The 19394-nt window shown below is 37.2% G+C and overlaps 1 protein-coding gene across 1 annotated transcript in view; it reads right to left on the reverse strand.

Moving 5' to 3' along the window:
- LOC125226582 overlaps nt 1-19394 on the reverse strand; it is a 509615-nt gene that overhangs the window by 123121 nt on the left and 367100 nt on the right. The gene's annotated exons all lie outside the window — the stretch shown is intronic.

The raw sequence follows: 19394 nt of genomic DNA on the forward strand, positions 1-19394 counted from the left end.
ACTTAATCGCGTATAACTACATATTAAACTGACCTCCAACGTTTCAAGGACGGCGTTGTCCCCGTGGTCTCGGAGAAGACTGGCTTGAAATGACATCAACACCTTCTGACAGCCGCGCGAGTTTTTCGAACTACCCGCACTTGGTTTTGATTATCAACTTGAACTGTTTGCGCACTAGGGATGTTACTCTGTCGACATACAACACTGACGATATTCGATTTAACGACTGTCGATATTATTTTCGGCTTACACTTATTAATGACAGGATTCCATGTGGATGAGATCCTAAAACCTTCGTCCCGATTGAAATTGCGATGTTTTTTGATTTCAATGGCTTCACGCACTTTTCTACTGTAGAAATGGCGTTCCGTGGAAAGGACTTTAGGGTCATGTAGTTCGATCCAGTGGTTTGGCCCTGACTCTAACAAATGTTCAGCCACGGCAGACTTGTTGACCTGACGATTTTTCACAGCCGCGATGTGCTCCTTTACCCTTTCTTCTATGGTGCGCTTAGTTTCTCCAATGTAGGAGCTACCACAACTGCAATCAATTTTATAAACGCCAGGTGATTGAAACGGTATAACGTCCTTAGGTGATCTTAGGCTTCCTGCAACTTTGGATAATGGCGTGTACACCGTCTTTATAGAGTACTTTCCAAGTACTGTACCAACCTTATCCGTCACACCTTTAACATACGGCAGAAATGCCGGTTGTCTGGACACCTCAGGACGTTTCCCCCTTGCCTTCCGTCTAGGTTGCCACTTTTTATTCTTGTACCCGTTCCTTCTAAGCACCTCCTGAATATGTGACAACTCATCCTTCAAATATTCAGGGTCACACAGATCATACGCTCTATTCACCAGCGATGAGACAACTGACTGCAGGTGGCGCGGGTGGTGGTGAGAAAGGGCATTCAAATACCTGTCAGTGTGCGTAGGCTTTCTGTAAACAGTGTGAGTTAGGGTTCCGTCCACTCGACCAATCACTTTCACGTCTAAGAATGGCAAACTGCGCTGTGATTCCAATTCGTACGTAAACTTAGTCCTTGGATGAATAGAATTAAGATATTGGAGAAGTTGCTCCACCTCCTGCTTACCACCCTTCATAATACAGAAAACATCATCCACATATCGCTTCCACAACTTCACTGCCCAAGGCTGCAGATCTACACTGGCCTCGATATGCTCCATCCAGATGTTTGCCAGAACCGGTGCCACAGGACTACCCATGGCAACCCCATCAAAAGTCAATCAAAGTGGCAACCTAGACGGAAGGCAAGGGGGAAACGTCCTGAGGTGTCCAGACAACCGGCATTTCTGCCGTATGTTAAAGGTGTGACGGATAAGGTTGGTACAGTACTTGGAAAGTACTCTATAAAGACGGTGTACACGCCATTATCCAAAGTTGCAGGAAGCCTAAGATCACCTAAGGACGTTATACCGTTTCAATCACCTGGCGTTTATAAAATTGATTGCAGTTGTGGTAGCTCCTACATTGGAGAAACTAAGCGCACCATAGAAGAAAGGGTAAAGGAGCACATCGCGGCTGTGAAAAATCGTCAGGTCAACAAGTCTGCCGTGGCTGAACATTTGTTAGAGTCAGGGCCAAACCACTGGATCGAACTACATGACCCTAAAGTCCTTTCCACGGAACGCCATTTCTACAGTAGAAAAGTGCGTGAAGCCATTGAAATCAAAAAACATCGCAATTTCAATCGGGACGAAGGTTTTAGGATCTCATCCACATGGAATCCTGTCATTAATAAGTGTAAGCCGAAAATAATATCGACAGTCGTTAAATCGAATATCGTCAGTGTTGTATGTCGACAGAGTAACATCCCTAGTGCGCAAACAGTTCAAGTTGATAATCAAAACCAAGTGCGGGTAGTTCGAAAAACTCGCGCGGCTGTCAGAAGGTGTTGATGTCATTTCAAGCCAGTCTTCTCCGAGACCACGGGGACAACGCCGTCCTTGAAACGTTGGAGGTCAGTTTAATATGTAGTTATACGCGATTAAGTCCCGATTTTAAAAATAATGATGAATACATCTGTTATTTAATTTCTCGTGATTTATGTGTAAAATATTTAAGATAAATCGTTTTAGTTTTTAACATATTAAAACTGTATGTATTTGTATAATAACGACAAATCCCCATACAATTTCTATAAGGTAGGTAACAAAGGGGTATCAAGACAAGCACTTAGTTAAGAAATAAGAAACCAACACTATCCAGGTAATTCCCTCAATTCCCCGACAGATCCTTAGTTTACATACCGTATGCATACAAAGTGGTGTAGTTTAATGTATGCAGCGTCCCAAGGCCGTTCTTAGAATAATCTCGAGGATTACACCGAGTAGCGACTTCAACACCTATGAGATTGTTCAGTGATAGTGTCTTTGAGTCACTTGAGTCCTCTGATTTGACTTAGATTTTCAAACTTCAAAACTTTTACTTGCTAACTTTAAGACGCCCAAATACATTGTGACGTGAAAAATGAGAATAATGAGTGTAAACGATTGTTAGTTGCGATTAAACGAGGAAATGCTACCAGCATCTTGGGCACTATGCCTCAGGGGCCCTATTTAGACTAAGATTTTTAGTTTTTTTTTTAATTGCGTAGTTTATGATATTTATTGTAAGGAATTTTTATTTAAGTATTTTTTTTTGTTAGCCTATATGAGTGTCCCACTGCTGGGCAAAGGCCTCTCCCCTGGCTCTCCATGACTCCTTGTTCTCTGTTTCCTCCGGCCAGTTCTTCAGAAAGGCGTCAAGATCGTTTCGCCATCTTTGCCTGGGCCTGCCCGGCCCTCGCTTCTTCGTCGGCATCCACTTGGTGGCTATGTTAGCCCACCTGGCCCACTGCCACGTGGCCGGCCCAGTCCCATTTAAGCCTGGCGGTTTTTTTGCCAACATCAGCAATGCGAGTTTTGGAGCGCAGCGTAGTGTTTCGGACTCGATCGGTCCTTTTGACACCTAGAATGCTGCGCTCTATAGCGCGTTGGCAAACCTTCAGTTTGGACTTCTGAATCTCTGTGAGTGACCATGTTTGGGCGCCGTAGGTTAGGACAGGCAGAATACACATGTCGACGAGTTTTCGCTTGAGTGACAGTGGAAGGTTTCCCTTCATAAGCTCCTTCATGGACCAGTAGCTCTTCCAAGCGTTATCGACACGGCGTTCGACTTCTTTGTCTTGCCTGTTGCTGAAAGAGACTAGCTGGCCCAAGTAAATATACTCGTCGACATATTGTATATTCTGCCCATCTACCTCGACCCTACGTTTCTTGCTGTTGGTCATCACTTGTGTCTTTGCACGATTCATTCGAAGTCCAACCTGAAAGCTTGCGTTGCTCAGATCTTGGAGCATTTCTTGCAGTTCGGATTCCGAGGAAGCAAAGAGGACAATGTCGTCGGCGAAGCGAAGGTTTGATAACCTCTTGTCTCCGACGACTATTCCTCTATTCTCCCAGGAAACCGCCAGGCTTTTAAAAACCTCTTCAAGGGTGCTGGTGAATAATTTTGGAGATAGCGGATCACCCTGTTTGACACCTCGCTGTATAGGAAACGACGGGCCGGAGTACTGAAGTTTTATGTCCGCTGTACTATTCCTGTATATGTTTTGAATTAAGCTAATATATCTGGGGTGGATATTTTGGTTTTGAAGTGCGGTTACTATGGCGGAATGTGTGATGCTATCAAATGCTTTGGTGTAGTCTACGAATGCTAGGTATAAGGGGAGTTTGAATTCCGTAGACTTTTCTATGACCTGGTTGATTGTGTGGAGGTGATCGGTGGTGGAGAACCCTGGACGAAAGCCAGCTTGATTGGGCGGTTGGTGTTGATCGAGTTGCCCGGCAATGCGACGCTCTATAATTTTAATAAATATTTTATATATGTGGGATACAAGACTGATTGGCCGATAGTTTCCTATGTCGGCTTTGTCCCCTTTCTTGTGCAAAAGTATAATATTTAAGTATTATTAATAAAAAAATTAAAACTAAAAATGGAAAGTTTACTAGACACATTAGTGTTTTAAGGTCACCTGAAACATATTAATCTAATTTATTATTCAATAAATTACTTAGCAATACATAAAAGTTTCAAAAAGACTGGCAAAGTTAAAGAATTTATTTAAAATCTTATAGGATTTTTCAAAACTACTTTAATGTTTAAAAACTGATAAATTACATTAAACGTTCAAGGTTTCGAATAAATCATTTCCATAGTTGTAAAAACTTTGCCATGTTAGATAACAAGGTAAGGTAGTAGAGAGTAGAGTGGTTCGTGGTAAGCCTCAAAACAAGCAAGAAGCCTAGATACATCTAAGCGCACGGTAGTGCGCAGGCCAAGTTCCAGCAACAGACTTATCATCCTTCGATGAAATATCGATATTAATTATTTTATTAATGAATTTATAATCCACGAATACATAAGCAAGTAAAGTTTCCGAAGAGGCAAGTAAGGTAATGTAGGCGAAGATTGGAGGTTTTTTCCTGAGGGGTAAGATGAAATATGTCAAGCGGCTTTCTATCTTAATCCACAAGAAAAACCCTTTAATCTTGCTCCACCTTACCTTACACAGAAAAATAAGTACAACAATACGCCCGAAATCACAATACACAACACTGAATCCTAAATTCACTCAATGATAAAATCGGTTTAGTAGTTTAGGAGATAATCGGTAACATTTTGTTTGCACAAACAAACGCACAATCACTCACTCTAAAGCCATCGTGCCGTCGTGGGTAATGAGCGATAAGATCATTACCCACGTGGATCGATAAAGATGCTGTCATTTTAATTTTCAAGTCCACACTAGATATCTCACATCAGATGATTATTGACAAATACGCTTAGTGTACACAGCCGGGGTCACAATACACCCGTTCCTACGATCACCCAATGAAAATGAGTAAGGACGTTAGCCGCGAAAGCTGAAGACCCGGTTTCAATTCCCGGCTCAGACACCAGTGGACCTTGTCGGTTTTTCTTTCGTGTATGATATCTATTTTCAGTTTATAATGAGTAAGAAGCTTAACGGCACCCATCAAAATAACGTGCTTTGACGAAAGGCCAATTATTTATTTATTTATCCTTAAGTGACTTATATTTATTACCGTACATGTCTCATTAGATGAGAGAACATTAGAGGCAATAGATAATAAGTAAAAGATTACACCAGATACAAAAAAGCAAGTATACATGCTCGAGGTCGCAATACGAGTAGAGTACAATGGTTCCTAGAATCACTCAATGAGAGTGCTAGCTTACCAATAATACGTGCTCCGACCAAAGGCCGATGAATTGTTTATTAATTCTCAAATGGGCATTTTCAGAATATGGGCCACCCTAATTAGCGTAAGTTGTCAACAAAAATTAACTCGCTGTCAGTTTTGTGACGACAATTAAGCATAAAATCTGTCTAAAAAATTTTCATTTTTTTTTCATTCTGAATGTAGATTATCGCTAAAAGTTTATGTAATTAACACAAAAAAAATATTTTTATAGAAATTTCATGTTCAATTATCGTCACAAAACTGACAGTGAGTTAATTTTTATTAAATAACAACTTACGCTAATTGGGGGGTCCCAAATTCTGAAAATGCTCAAATACGTAATGTGTCTTACTTAATCTCACCTTTGAATATCTATGAGAGAGCATAGGAGGCAAATATATATTATTGAAAATTGGTAAAAGATTACGTTCGATAAAAAGCTAGTAGGTATACATACACGCCCGAGGTCGCAATACGAGTACACCGGTTCCCAGAATCACTCAATGAGAGTGAGTGAAACTTAGAGGCACCCACCAACAATACGTGCTCCGGCGAAAGACCGATGAATCGTTTATTAATTCTCAAATACGTAATGTCTCTTACTTAATCTCACCTTTAAATATCTATGAGAGAGCAAAGGAGGCAAATATATTTTATTAAAAATTGGTAAAAGATTACGTTCGATAAAAAGCTAGTAGGTATACATACACGCCCGAGGTCGCAATACGAGTACACCGGTTCCCAGAATCACTCAATGAGAGTGAGTGAAACTTAGAGGCACCCACCAACAATACGTGCTCCGGCGAAAGACCGATGAATCGTTTATTAATTCTCAAATACGTAATGTCTCTTACTTAATCTCACCTTTAAATATCTATGAGAGAGCAAAGGAGGCAAATATATTTTATTAAAAATTGGTAAAAGATTACGTTCGATAAAAAGCTAGTAGGTATACATACACGCCCGAGGTCGCAAATACGAGTACACCGGTTCCTAGAATCACTCAATGAGAGTGAGTGAAACTTAGAGGCACCCACCAACAATACGTGCTCCGACGAAAGGTCGATGAATTTGCGTTAATGAGTTTGCGATCCATGTACTGTCGCCATTTCGTTGCTGGATTTGATTAAAATGTGAAAATAAACATCTAATCTCATTGAAAAGGGCTAATTATAACGTACATTAACATCAAAATTCCTTCGCTATGCAGGCAATTCGTCTTTGGAACGATCTCCCTCTCGCAATACGACAAGCACAGAGCAAGTTTTCCTTCAAACGTCAATTACGTAAACACTTCTCGCAGGTACACCAACGTTGTTAGACAGTAATGGTTAAATGGGTACTATATATATGTATATATATGTATATTATATATTTTAGTTAGTTTATGTATGTATATGATTGTACTTATTTATGTATGTATATTGATGATGCATATAGTATTTAGATAGTGACTTATATCTATTTAAATTTCTGTTTTATTTTCCGCACCAATTGTAAGTTTCTGTTTGGTCCAATGGTTGACTGGTAGAGAATGCCTTAAGGCATTAAGTTCGCCATTTGTACTTTATGTTGTGCAATAAAGGTTAAATAAATAAATAAAATTAAATAGAATTTAATTTTGTTATAAGGTTAAAAAAGTCTAAACTTTCCAGTCGCTTTTCGGTGAAGGAAAACCAGGAGGAAACCGATCTAATCCCAATAGGGTCTAATTGGTAGTCAGATGCTAATCTTATACGATCTGACCGTGCAGTGGCAGTGGTTTTCGTAATAATCTAACCACAAAATTACAATTTTGAAAAAACTCCGACATAGTGGACTGATTTTCATAAAACATGGCTAAGAACTAAGAACACTCCAGACTAATTCAGCTTTCAAACCAAAGATATTAAATCTAAAACGGTTCATCCGTTCGGGAGGTACGATACCACAGACAGCCACACAAACAGACAGACACGTCATACTTATAACACCCCGTCGTTTTTGCGTCGGGGGTTAAAAACTATTATTTAGATATATTTTCACGTAAAAATTACTTAATTGAATGAATGTCACACGCATAGAGATGGGTCGTGGGTAAATACCCAATCTACCCACCCAGGTATTTACCCGGTAAATACCTATCTACCCGGTATTTACCCGTATCTACCCAAATCGACGGGTAGATTCATTTCATGTTGGACATGCTGATTTGTGTTAAAATGGAGATAAATACTAAGTTAGTGATTGTAATTATTATACACAATTTAAAACGAAACTGTTCAGTCAAATATACAATTAAGTTTACAGAAGTTTTAATGTATATTTTTAAAAATAATTGAAAAAAAAATATTTTATGTGTGCTTTTTAGATTGTATTAAATAGTCGTATTTATACGATAAAGAAAAACTTCCTAGTACTGGTTGGAGGGGGTTATGGTGGGGTTAGGGGGGGGGGGTAAAATGTATTTTTTTCATATTTCATGGAAACTATAATTAATATCGAAAAGTATTGTATATACGAACTAAAGTAGACACAATTTCCTACAAAAAAGTTTATATGCATTTTTGTCATAAAACACACTATGTATGAGTTATGAGCTTCAAAAAGAGATTTTTAAAATATTTTTATTCACATATTTTTATTTATAGTTTTAATTTATCAGACTTATAATTTATACTAAAAGCATTTGAAATTATTTCGGTATGTCAGAGAATGATATTTTACACGATTTTTATAGTTGGAGTGATACACTAAAATCACATTTTATCTCATAGCAACCTATTCGTTCTCAATTTGAATAAACATTATGTGTACAATTACAAAGACTGACTTAAATTAATCGATTTTAGCCCAAACACCATTTAAAAACGTCGAATTTGGAAGAAAAATGAAAATACCCGCGTATTTACCCGCGGGTAGGTAAATATCGGGTATTTACCCGGTAAATACCCACCGTCGGGTATTTACCTGGGTAGTTACCCATCTCTACACACGCACGATAAATTGTGCAGCGTACCATTTCATTACTAAGCCAGGAGGGGGGGAAGACCTACAATAGTATACAATTTGCGACACAATGACGTCACATCTCCACATTATTCATTAGATTGTCATATCTACACACAACATACAGAAAAAACTACCACCCACAACAAATTGACCACTTTGATCCCTCATGCAATAGTTACAATAGCTACCTGACTACGCTCTGAAACGTTATTTGTCCTCGCACGGCAGTAATCAACGATCTGGGGAACAGTCCCGTGTGCTTATCAAAAACAAAGGTAAATCGAAGGAAATGTTTGAACACGTCCTAAAAGGAATCGAGGAAAATTATGTGAAATATTTATACTTAGGGTTGCCTGTTGTAGGTAGTTGTTTTTTTGCAAACGGAAAAAAGGTCGATATTTGCAAGGATTATTTATATGTATAGGATTTACATACTTCAAACTAAGAATCGTACCTTTATTTTTTAGCGTCACCTATTCAATACTATCATAACATTCATAACTACACTTACCTTGTTTATGCTGATGATACAAAGATTTTTAAAGCTATATCTTCTGAAGCGGATTGTCATGTCTTACAACATGATCTTGACAGTTTTTATGAATATTGTAGAAATAATCATCTATACCTAAACTTAGACAAGTGTTTTGTGATTACTTTCTCCCGAAAACAAAATATAATAAATTTTAATTATTTAATAAATGGAAAGCAGATAACTAGAGTTAGTTCTATTAGAGATTTAGGTATTACTATGGACACACAGCTTAATTTTAATATTCATATTGACAACATTTGTAACCGAGCCTACAAAAATTTAGGTATGATACTAAGAATGAGTAAACCCTTCAGGCGCCCCTGCACCCTTAAAATACTATTTAATTCATATGTCAGGAGTATTCTGGAATTTGGGTCTGTGATCTGGTCTCCTCAATACCATATCCATATTAATCGCCTAGAAAGAATACAAAATGTTTTCTTACGAGCACTCTGTTACAGAACCGGCACTTTATTTGAGTCATCAGCCAGGTCGGCTAAGCATTTCAACATAATTTCTCTTCGTAATAGAAGACTTTTTATAGACACAATGTTTTTATTTAAAATCTTAAAAAATGAAATTAATAGCCCAAATCTACTACAAAATATTATGTTTAATGTACCGCATCGTTCCTTACGTCCTCGAAATTTGTTTTATGTGAGTTTCGCACGTACTAATTATTCTAGGCATACTTTTTTCAAACGTGTATCTAAAAATTACAATGAGTATTTCTATGACATCGATCCATTTATGCATTCACTTCCAGCTTTAAAAGGACTTATTAGATCTAAACTTTTGTTGTTAAAGTAAATTTATCATATGTTTTTCTCCTCGCAAAGACGCATTTGCATGTTTTTGATGTATACCCTACTTTTTAAAACATTTATGAACCTCCAGGTCTTTTATCCCTTATACATGTTTGCTACCTACGAGTATGTTATTTGATATATGACTGTATGTGTTCTGAACAATAAAAAAAAAATACACTGATGAGGCTTAATTTTTTTTTAAATGTGTATTGACGTATAATGATTTTAAAATAATAGTTATTTGTTATACAAGGGGGCAAAGTTGTATTTTAACGCCGAGTGTGGAATTGAAAAACGAGCAAGTGAAAGGATTGCACCCGAGTGTTACACAAAACTTTTCCCCTCACTATAGCGAGGAAACTACAACGCAAAAAATGCGTTTATCACTGCTTCCAGTAATTCCACAGGTGGTTAATCATCTTTATTACTAGATTCACCTACTTTTATCAATTTTAAAGCAGTTAATTTGACTTTATTCAAGGTCAAATTACTTTACCCACTAGTGGATAAAATGCGTTTTTACCCGCTGGTATTAAAGGACAAAACACGTGTTTCCGAGCTAGTGAGGGGAAAAGAAATATTTCATTTGGTCTTATAAAAATAAAAACGCAAAAATTTTTGAGGAAAATATGATTTTGGCCACTTTCAGGCTGCGAAACAGCGCCATCTACATAGTTTTAAGTCTAAAAGGCCCATACATTTCAGGGGTACGCTGTATTGCATGGCCTTTGTCAGTCCAGTATTAAATCGTTCTTGATACTTGTATAATATATTTAAAGTTTATGGCACAATAAAAAATACAAACACAAAAAATGGTGGACTAAATGCCTTAATTTTTACTTACATTAATAACATTTTTTACCACAAGATTTTTTTTTCAACTTGCTTAACACAAAAAAAAATCGGAAAACCCCAGTCGCCAACCCTAGGCACAGAAAACGGCCCTTTGAAGAGATTGTTCGCAACAAAACTTTATTAAGCAATGTATTTCGGGCACCAGTTTTTAACTGCCAATTTAATTTGTGAGATTTCCAGAAGTTTCCAATTTGAGTTATGATAACTTGTTTATTGAATGACGATTTATATATAAATTCGTCAGGACGTGGCATTCGTGATCAAAACATTTTATATTAATCGGGACTTAGATCGTGATGTGTCCGTGTATTTTTTTTTACCAAGATCACGATTTAAATTAGCCCTTACATGACTTGTTGCATGTAAGTACGTCAAAATACGGGGAGATTTAAATTTGTTTTTTATCGTGCAGAAACGTCTGCGAGCGATATTACATATTTTTAAATTAAAGGAAAAATGGAAAAATTCACACCTCCGGCAGGACTCGAACCTGCGACTTTTGGCCTTGCCGGGGCCATCGCGCTTACCAACTGCGCCACGGAGGCCTGCTGGATGTGTGCGAATTTATCCATGCCTTCCCTCAATTCTCAACCGCCTTAGGGTGGCGTTATAGCAAACATCTACCCGTAAGAATAAATCTTAACAGGCACTGGAGTCTCAATTTACATTGAGAATTCGCGAGTAACAATGTGCTAACCCATACTAAATTTGTTTTTTATCATGCAGAAACGTCTGCGAGCGATATTACATATTTTTAAATTAAAGGAAAAATGGAAAAATTCACACCTCCGGCAGGACTCGAACCTGCTACCTGCGACACGAGGAATTTAGAAATTATTGAATTGTCTTATCCTGACTTTTGAAATCTTTGACGGTAGCTTTGTAATGCTTTGTTTCTGCTGCTTATGAAATAAGTGGTTTTATGACGTTTCTGGTCTAACCATATTGAATGTCTAATTTTGGAAAACATTTGCGAACAAGTTGAATAATTTTACTGTTGTACCGAAAGTCTTTCTTTTAATAGGCGAAGTTACCAAATTTTAACAATAGGTTACTTTACTTCTAGTCAGAACATCTTCTAGTTTTAAGAATTCTCAAAAATAATTTGCACGATCCGATAATATAGCTATATTAATTATTTGATACTTTCCTACTTTATATTTTATTTTATTTTTATTTTTATTTCAAATACGTTACACAGTATGACAGTAAAAACCAAAGCACTGTAACTAAAATACATAAAAGCATACCAAATAAACACAATATCAAAGTGAGAAAAAATCAACACATCACAAATTATCTAGATTTAGGTGACAACGTAACGTCGAGGCTTCGTTGCGTCGTCTGTCCGGGCGTAGAATTCGGCAGGTTGCCCCGGAACCGTCGAAAGACTACACCCTTCGGCCAGAAGTCTGCACTCGCGATGGTGTCCTGCAGCGGCCGCGGCACGCGCACAACAAACGAGCTGAAGTGCACATAGTGACGCGACTGCAGCTGTTGCACCCTCATCGTGAAGCCAGTCTTCTGGCGAACGTACTCCACCACTTCGTCGGCTACGGCGGAGTAATGCAGCGTAGAGCGGCTTACTTGGTGTGGCGACCCGAAGACCAGAATTAACCGGATCCGCAGTGCCACTCACAGTCTTACGACGATATAAAATACTAGCTTTTGCCCGCGGCTTCGCTCGCTTTAGAAAGAGACAAAAAGTAGCCTATGTCACTCTCCATCCCTTCAACTATCTCCGATTAAAAAATCCCGACAATCCATCGCTCCATTTTGCCGTGAAAAACGGACAAACAAACAGACACACACACTTTCCCATTTATAATATTAGTATAGAAGTATAGATAGTCGAACCCGAACCCTACTTAGCTAACTACTAGCAAAGCACAGCGCTTGGTGGATATCAAACACAGCCACGTAGCGCATCTCTGGTGCATCACCCTCATCCTCTAATACCATCACGTCTCTTCGATGCATAGTTACTGAGATACAAGCGAAAAAATTAAAAATGGGCCGATAACTTTTTAAGTGTTTGGGCATTTTCAAAACTTGGGACCCAAAATTAGTGAAAGTTGTTAACAAAAATTAACCCGATGTCTGTTTTGTGACGACAATTTTGTGTCCCAATTTCTGAAAATGCCCGTTTATCTCCTAATACAGTTCTCCTCCACCCTCTTTACCTCTTTAACGTCTACCAGTACAGCTGTCTATACCTCTTTTATTTATTTATTTATGCTTGGCCTAACAGTTTACATCCTTCAAAACACAACACGAGACGTTTAATATTTGCCGCGCCCGTGATTGGCTCGTTACTGTTGTGTTTGCGCTCTCGGCTCGTTGGCTCCGGGTGTTTTTTCACGAGCTAACGACGGATGAAGTTATTGGAAGACGTGTGAAAACACCTTTGAACGCGGCTACTTGGGAGTGCGGTGCACGTCATGTAAACAGGATTGATTAAAAGTGTTGAAAGGTGTTTTTTATGGGACAGGGCATTTATTTACAGTTCCAATTGTGTCGATTAACTTCAAAACTGGGTAAATCCATTCTGCTTTAAGGTTGATTATTTTTCAGATCATATTATATTTTTTATATACATATTCAACCTTAAAGCAGAATGGATTTACCCAGGTTTGAAGTTAAGCGACACAATTAACCTTTGCATAAATAACTCCGGTTTGACATCTCGGCAAAACAGCTTCCTCTTGAGCAGACTGAATTAACAATACATGTCTTTCCCATGACGGAACAATGGTGTTCCGGACCTTTGGGAGGCGTGCGCGGGGCCGAAACCAACGCGTAGAGGCCCTTTTGACACTTTAATGAAATGTAAGGGGTACACCGAGCGGGTGTTGCCCTTACCGGTATCATGGGACACACGCAGAGGTAACACCCGCCAGGGTGTAAGGACTATTTGAGAGTTAATCGAACCTAAAATGAACTGGGCTATTGAAAGTGATGGACTAAATACTAACAATACATTATTATTAAGTGTACAGCCAATATAATATACGCCGTATTTTTTTGGTTTTCCGTTAAATGCGACACGTCGTTAGGTTCATTATCAGGAACTGCCATGTATATCACTTTTAGTTAAATAGGCAAAAAAATCTATCTATTTTTTCATCATTTTCATACATAGCAAATGAATTTATTAGTGTGAGAGACCCTTAAGAATAACATTCAAGTTAGTGTCAAGTGATTGACGGCGCATGTCAAAAAAATTACATTAGGAATTGGTAAAGGCTGTGACACACGTGTTCAGCAATTATCTTTATTTTTTTAACAACTCGATAACCTCAAGAGTTAAGACGCTAGTTTCTTAGAGAAATTAATTGTATTTGATCTAAAGAACCTTCCCTTAAAGTTAACGTAATTCAATGAAAACAGGGTGTATTGTATATGATGATGAAGTGGACGATTAATATTTTCCGTAGTAGTAACCTACTACTCTTTATTGTATTGCTAGCTTTTGCCAGCGGCTTCGCTCGCGTTACAAAGAGACAAAATAAAGTAGCCTTTGTCACTATCCATCTCTTCAACTATCTCCACTTAAAAATTCACGTCAATTCGTCGTTCCGTTTTGCCGTGAAAGAGGGACAAACAAACACACACACACTCCCATTTGTAACATTAGTAAATGGATGATCCGCTAAATATAAAATCTTAAATCATTCTGCACATGCCTGCCTGGTGTCATCAAAAGGTAACAAAAATAAAGTCGAAATTATAAAACTAAAATAAAATCCCATTTAATCCCAAATAAAAACTGGCAACCTTTTGTCAATCTGAGTCAGTCTTAATCTATTTTGGAAGCCTTTGAAACTCCCACTTAGATACATTAGCCAGACATATTATTTTTTTGTTTTTATTTCTTTTTTAGTTATTTCAGCAATTCCCGTCAACTTTGTACAAAAATTAAGGGAAAAGTTAAATTTGTTTTTATTAATTCCTATTTTGTTACCAAGATTTTGTTGATGAATTGAGATTTTATTAAGTTTTATTTCGTCATTAAGGTTCTCTAGTATCTATATTTTCTTAATTATAACAATTATCCTGTATATATCTTACGAAAGTCGAATTATATTACTAAATGTTGGTAACAAAATAGGATCAATTAAAATTTGCTGACGTGGCATTGTACAAAGTTGACGGGAATTGCTGATTTGTATTTTACATCATAATTACCTATAAAGTACAGCGGGTCAAATCCCAACTGGGGGGCAATTATAACTGATCAATATTTTCTATTACACTATTAGGTTGAGTTCCACATGTATCCACTGAACACGCGTGCCAGATTTAGCCAGTGGACACTCTAATTAATAATGCAAACATTGTAAAACATGGAAAAAATAGATCAGTTGCATTTGGCCCCCACCTCAGTCGAAATTATCTCGCTATAGGTTGTTACCTTTATGTTGGCGCATGCTAAGATGTGGACTGTAATGTAGTACTAAAATAAGTAACAACCAACTTCACTCACCAAGAACTTATAGCGTTAGTGCGTTTTCACATTATCCGATCCGATATCGGGTGTCGGACCGACATCCTACATCCGATAAACGCTTCCGAACTATCGGAAGCGTTTATCGGATGTAGGATGTCGGTCCGATAAAACGCATTGTTCCAAATCAATGAAGTATGATTTTGTATCAGAAAATATTTTTAAAAAGTTTTATATTTAATAATTATAAGCACTATATTTCAAGTATTTTATTGTAAAATTAAAATAACGAGCATAAAAATACTCAAGAGTGGCAAGTGAAATAAATACTTATAATTTTACATTTAACTATATCTACTAAAAGACGAAAACATTAGTAAGTATCCGCAATTCGGACCGATGAATTACAATCTTTTTTTTTCAACAGAAATTCATCATTAACAGCAGCTGTTTAAAAGACGCCATTTTTGTCACGCACACTACTACAAACGTATACCTATATTATATACGCACATACACAAATATTATCGGCCGATAGCTGGCGGGGGGTCCGGCATGCCAAAAATTTCAGAAGCGTCCTGCCGATATCGGCAGTTCGATGGTGCCTCGGACAAAAACTGTTGTAGGAGAGTGCCATCTGCATTAAATCCGCAATTTTTGCGTTTTATATCGTTTTTTAGTAATAATGATCTATTAAATACATAAATAAAGACCTGGAAGCGCATAAAACTTACATTTTACATCCTTCCTACATCCGATATCGGATCGGATAATGTGAAAACGGCCTTACAATAGGGTTTATTCTCAAACAGTCAGTAGATAATTATACAATATTGCCAGGGTAGGAATAAGAAGAATGGCACACATAAATTACGAGGAAAATCGATGTCAATTTCCTTGGTTTGTATTTTGTATGACTTAATCTGATTCTCTTCACTGTGACTCCTTTGGTGTTTGTGGCAGAGATTAAATATTTGAATGCCGGGGTCAGAGAAAGCATTTTTTTAGGGTTCCGTAGTCAACTAGGAACCCTTATAGTTTCGCCATGTCTGTCCGTCCGTCCGCGGATAATCTCAGTGACGCCGTGTCTTGCGTGGGCGACGGTCGCGCGACCGTCGCCGTTGCGTCTAATACTTCCATATCGATAAGGTTTGATTTCCTATGCGTCGCATCGCCGTCGCGCGACGATCGCGCGACCGTAGCCCACGCAAGCCACGGCGTGACCGTTAGCACTAGAAAGTTGAAATTTGGTACCAATATGCATATCTGTCACGCCGACAAAGTGGTAAAAAAAAGGACGTGGGGAGAAACCACGTAAAGTGGGGAGTGATTTTTTTTTTCATTTCAACCCTAACGTGTGATATATTCCTGGATAGGTATTTAAAAATGAATAGGGGTTTCCAAAAATTATTTTTGATATTGTTAATATTTTCCGAAATAATTGCTTCAAAAGTAAAAAAAAATTGTGCCCCCCTGCTCTAACTTTTAGCCCATTAAGTTTAAAATATATGAAAAAAAAAATCACAAAATTATGAAAAGACTTCAACCTATCAAGTTCAAAATAATTTTCCTAGAAACTTGATAGGTTGAACAGTTTTGGAAAAAAAATACGGGAATCTACGGAACCCTACATTGAGCGTGGCCCGACACGCTCTTGGCTGGTTTTGCTTACAATGTTTCGGCGAAGGTATTGAGGATCACGAGGAAAGCTACATGTCTAAATCTGCCCAAAAATACAAGGGATTTTAGTAGATGCAAACTTTAATAACAACTAGAGCTACGACTAAAAAGTACAGTTTATTTAGTTTTTTTTTAATCTGTTTTTTAATTTATTTTGGAGCCTCGGTCACGGGACTACGCTGGTTCCGTTAGGCCACTTCATATTATTAACAATAAATATACAAACTCATTATAAAAAATAAGTCAAAACAAAAGTAGAAAATAAAACAACCGAATTTGTATATTTATCTATCATTTATACTTCTATTTTTAATTAGCTGGAATTATTGTCAACAAAAGTGTGGCCGGTGCTATAAAAAATTTGCACCATTTGAGGTATTAAAATTTCCGATATTTTACAGGTTTAATAAAAATCTTTACATATTCCACTACACAAAATAAATAATGACTCTTTTTAAACGAAAATAAATTGAAACACTAAACGTTTTGGTATATTTATTGAAATTAAAAAGCCGTTTTTGTTGGGTAGTTTGTATATTGCACTGGTATTACTGTGGAAATGTACCTGGGCAACCAAGTAGCGGGCCGCTAAACATTATTTTTTAGCAACTTTTGAGACTAGGTGGCAGTGATTTTTAATTACTAATTAAAACCGTCTTCTTCAAATGCGATGGTGGTAATAAGGTGGTTATAAATTAAATTATTGGTTTTGTGAGTATCTGATATGACAGGATATCGTCTATTTTGGACCGATTTCAATATTGACTTGCATGGGATCATAACATAATATAACAGTCATTGTGTTCGATCGCATCACGATATTTAAGTATGTAATAGAGTGATCGTTAATAACTGGTTAAAAGTAATTTCATTTTCTCTCGGCCCTTACTTTGAGAACCCCTGACTTGAGCTGCACGTGTTACTTTGACAGTGACAGCAGTTTGTTTACGTTTATTCCGTTCAATTCGTAATGGGACTATAGTTTAATTGGATTCTAACCAAAAGTAGGTACCACTTGTAGTTTCTGTATGATGACTTTAATTAAAAATGGCCATTACTTAAGAACACAGCATTTGGAGGAAAATAATTATTTTACAAAATAAATTACTTACCTACGAAAAATATTTTTTTTAATGCCCGCGAATTAATAACATTTTAATATAAGTCATTTCGTTTTAAAGAAAAGTAAATAAAATCGTATTTAATATCCTACAAAAAGTTCAATAAATGACATAAAAAAGCCAGCAAATCAAAACAAAGCAAACAAGGAAACAATTTACCATTCAACCATGAGTTATTGTAAAAGAAAATGATTATTTGTTTGAGGTTTTATTAAAAATTGAAAAAAATAAATAAATCGCAGGGTCCGAGTTTGCTTCTAATTCCCCGGACACGTAAAAAAATGTCTCAGTCGATCTCAATAAGCGGCAGTCGCGATTCGAGATTACTTGGAGGTTAATTTATGTTGTAAGGTTTGGGGAACCCTCTTAGAGTCTGTACAGCGTTCAGACTGGCGTTCTATTATAAAAGTGTTTTTTTTTTCTGTGTCAATCTGCAACAGCAATATTATTTTTTCGTGCGTAGATAAAGGAATAGGTCGGGATCCCATATGTCATATATTCGTAAGTCATTCATCATCTAGAAAACTGAGAGACAGATACTCGTACAGTGGTAACAGTAAGGCTAGGGTTTCCTATTTAGTGCTATAGGTACTAGACGTCTGACCTTACTGTCAATGTTTGCATAAAGTCAAGACGCCAACGTTGAGGAGTGATTGAGACTACAACAGTCTTATTGCAAGTACTATGGTGCGGTATACGAATTGGTACTGTAAGGTGGCAACTTGGTGTAACCCACACCTAAAATTACATAAAAATGCGAATGACTTGCCGTGGAATTAAACTTTACTTAACCTCAAGACTCACACTTATGTTTCAGTATATTTGAAAGCTTCAGCACTTAATTGTAGTTCAATAACCTAACCACAAAATTAAAATTTTGAAAAATCTTCGACCGCGACATAGTGGACCGATTTTCATAAAACATGGCTAAGAACACTCCCGACTAACTCAGCTTTCAAACAAAAAAAAAACTAAATCGAAATCGGTTCATCCGCTCGGGAGCTACGATGCCACAGACAGACAGACACGTCAAACTTATCGAATTATGTTGTTTTTATTTAACTCCACACTCATTAAAAGTAACATTTTACTTTAGACCATAGCTGTTAACATTGATAAAATTCCTAACGATTGCGACAGTACCTTTCGCAGTGTAGACCAGTCTTTACTACGAATAAGGAGAGTAACATAATTATGGGGAAATCGACGTGGATTCCCTCTCTCGGCCCTAACGTGCACAATATAATAATACGTAATTGAAACAGATGTATTGATTCGAGCTTACAATTTCCGGAATTTAGCGGAATGGGAAAAACAGTATATGGGTAATTTAACACGTACGGTATTTAAAATTGGTTTTATCGCATATGTTGCTCGAGTTAAGGTTTGGTATATGACGGTTAATGGTTATTAATGCTTGATAATCTATAGCCAAAGATATTTGACTAAAGTCTTAGTTTAAAGAGATGATTATGAGTAAAGTAAACGCTTCAGGAATTTATAATTATTACTAGTCCGCCAGAAGTAATCTCGAGAAAAATATTCCAAAAAGTCGTCTACCCGATTATATAGCAAGATTTAAGCTAAGCCAGAGTCGCTACAGACTAGGAGGAGCCTACACTGAGAAAAAATACTACCAGTTTTCATGTTCGTTCAACAAGTTTTTTGGTTAAAATAGCGCCT

This window comes from Leguminivora glycinivorella, chromosome 5, assembly GCF_023078275.1.
Source record: "Leguminivora glycinivorella isolate SPB_JAAS2020 chromosome 5, LegGlyc_1.1, whole genome shotgun sequence".
Classification (NCBI taxonomy): domain Eukaryota; kingdom Metazoa; phylum Arthropoda; class Insecta; order Lepidoptera; family Tortricidae; genus Leguminivora; species Leguminivora glycinivorella.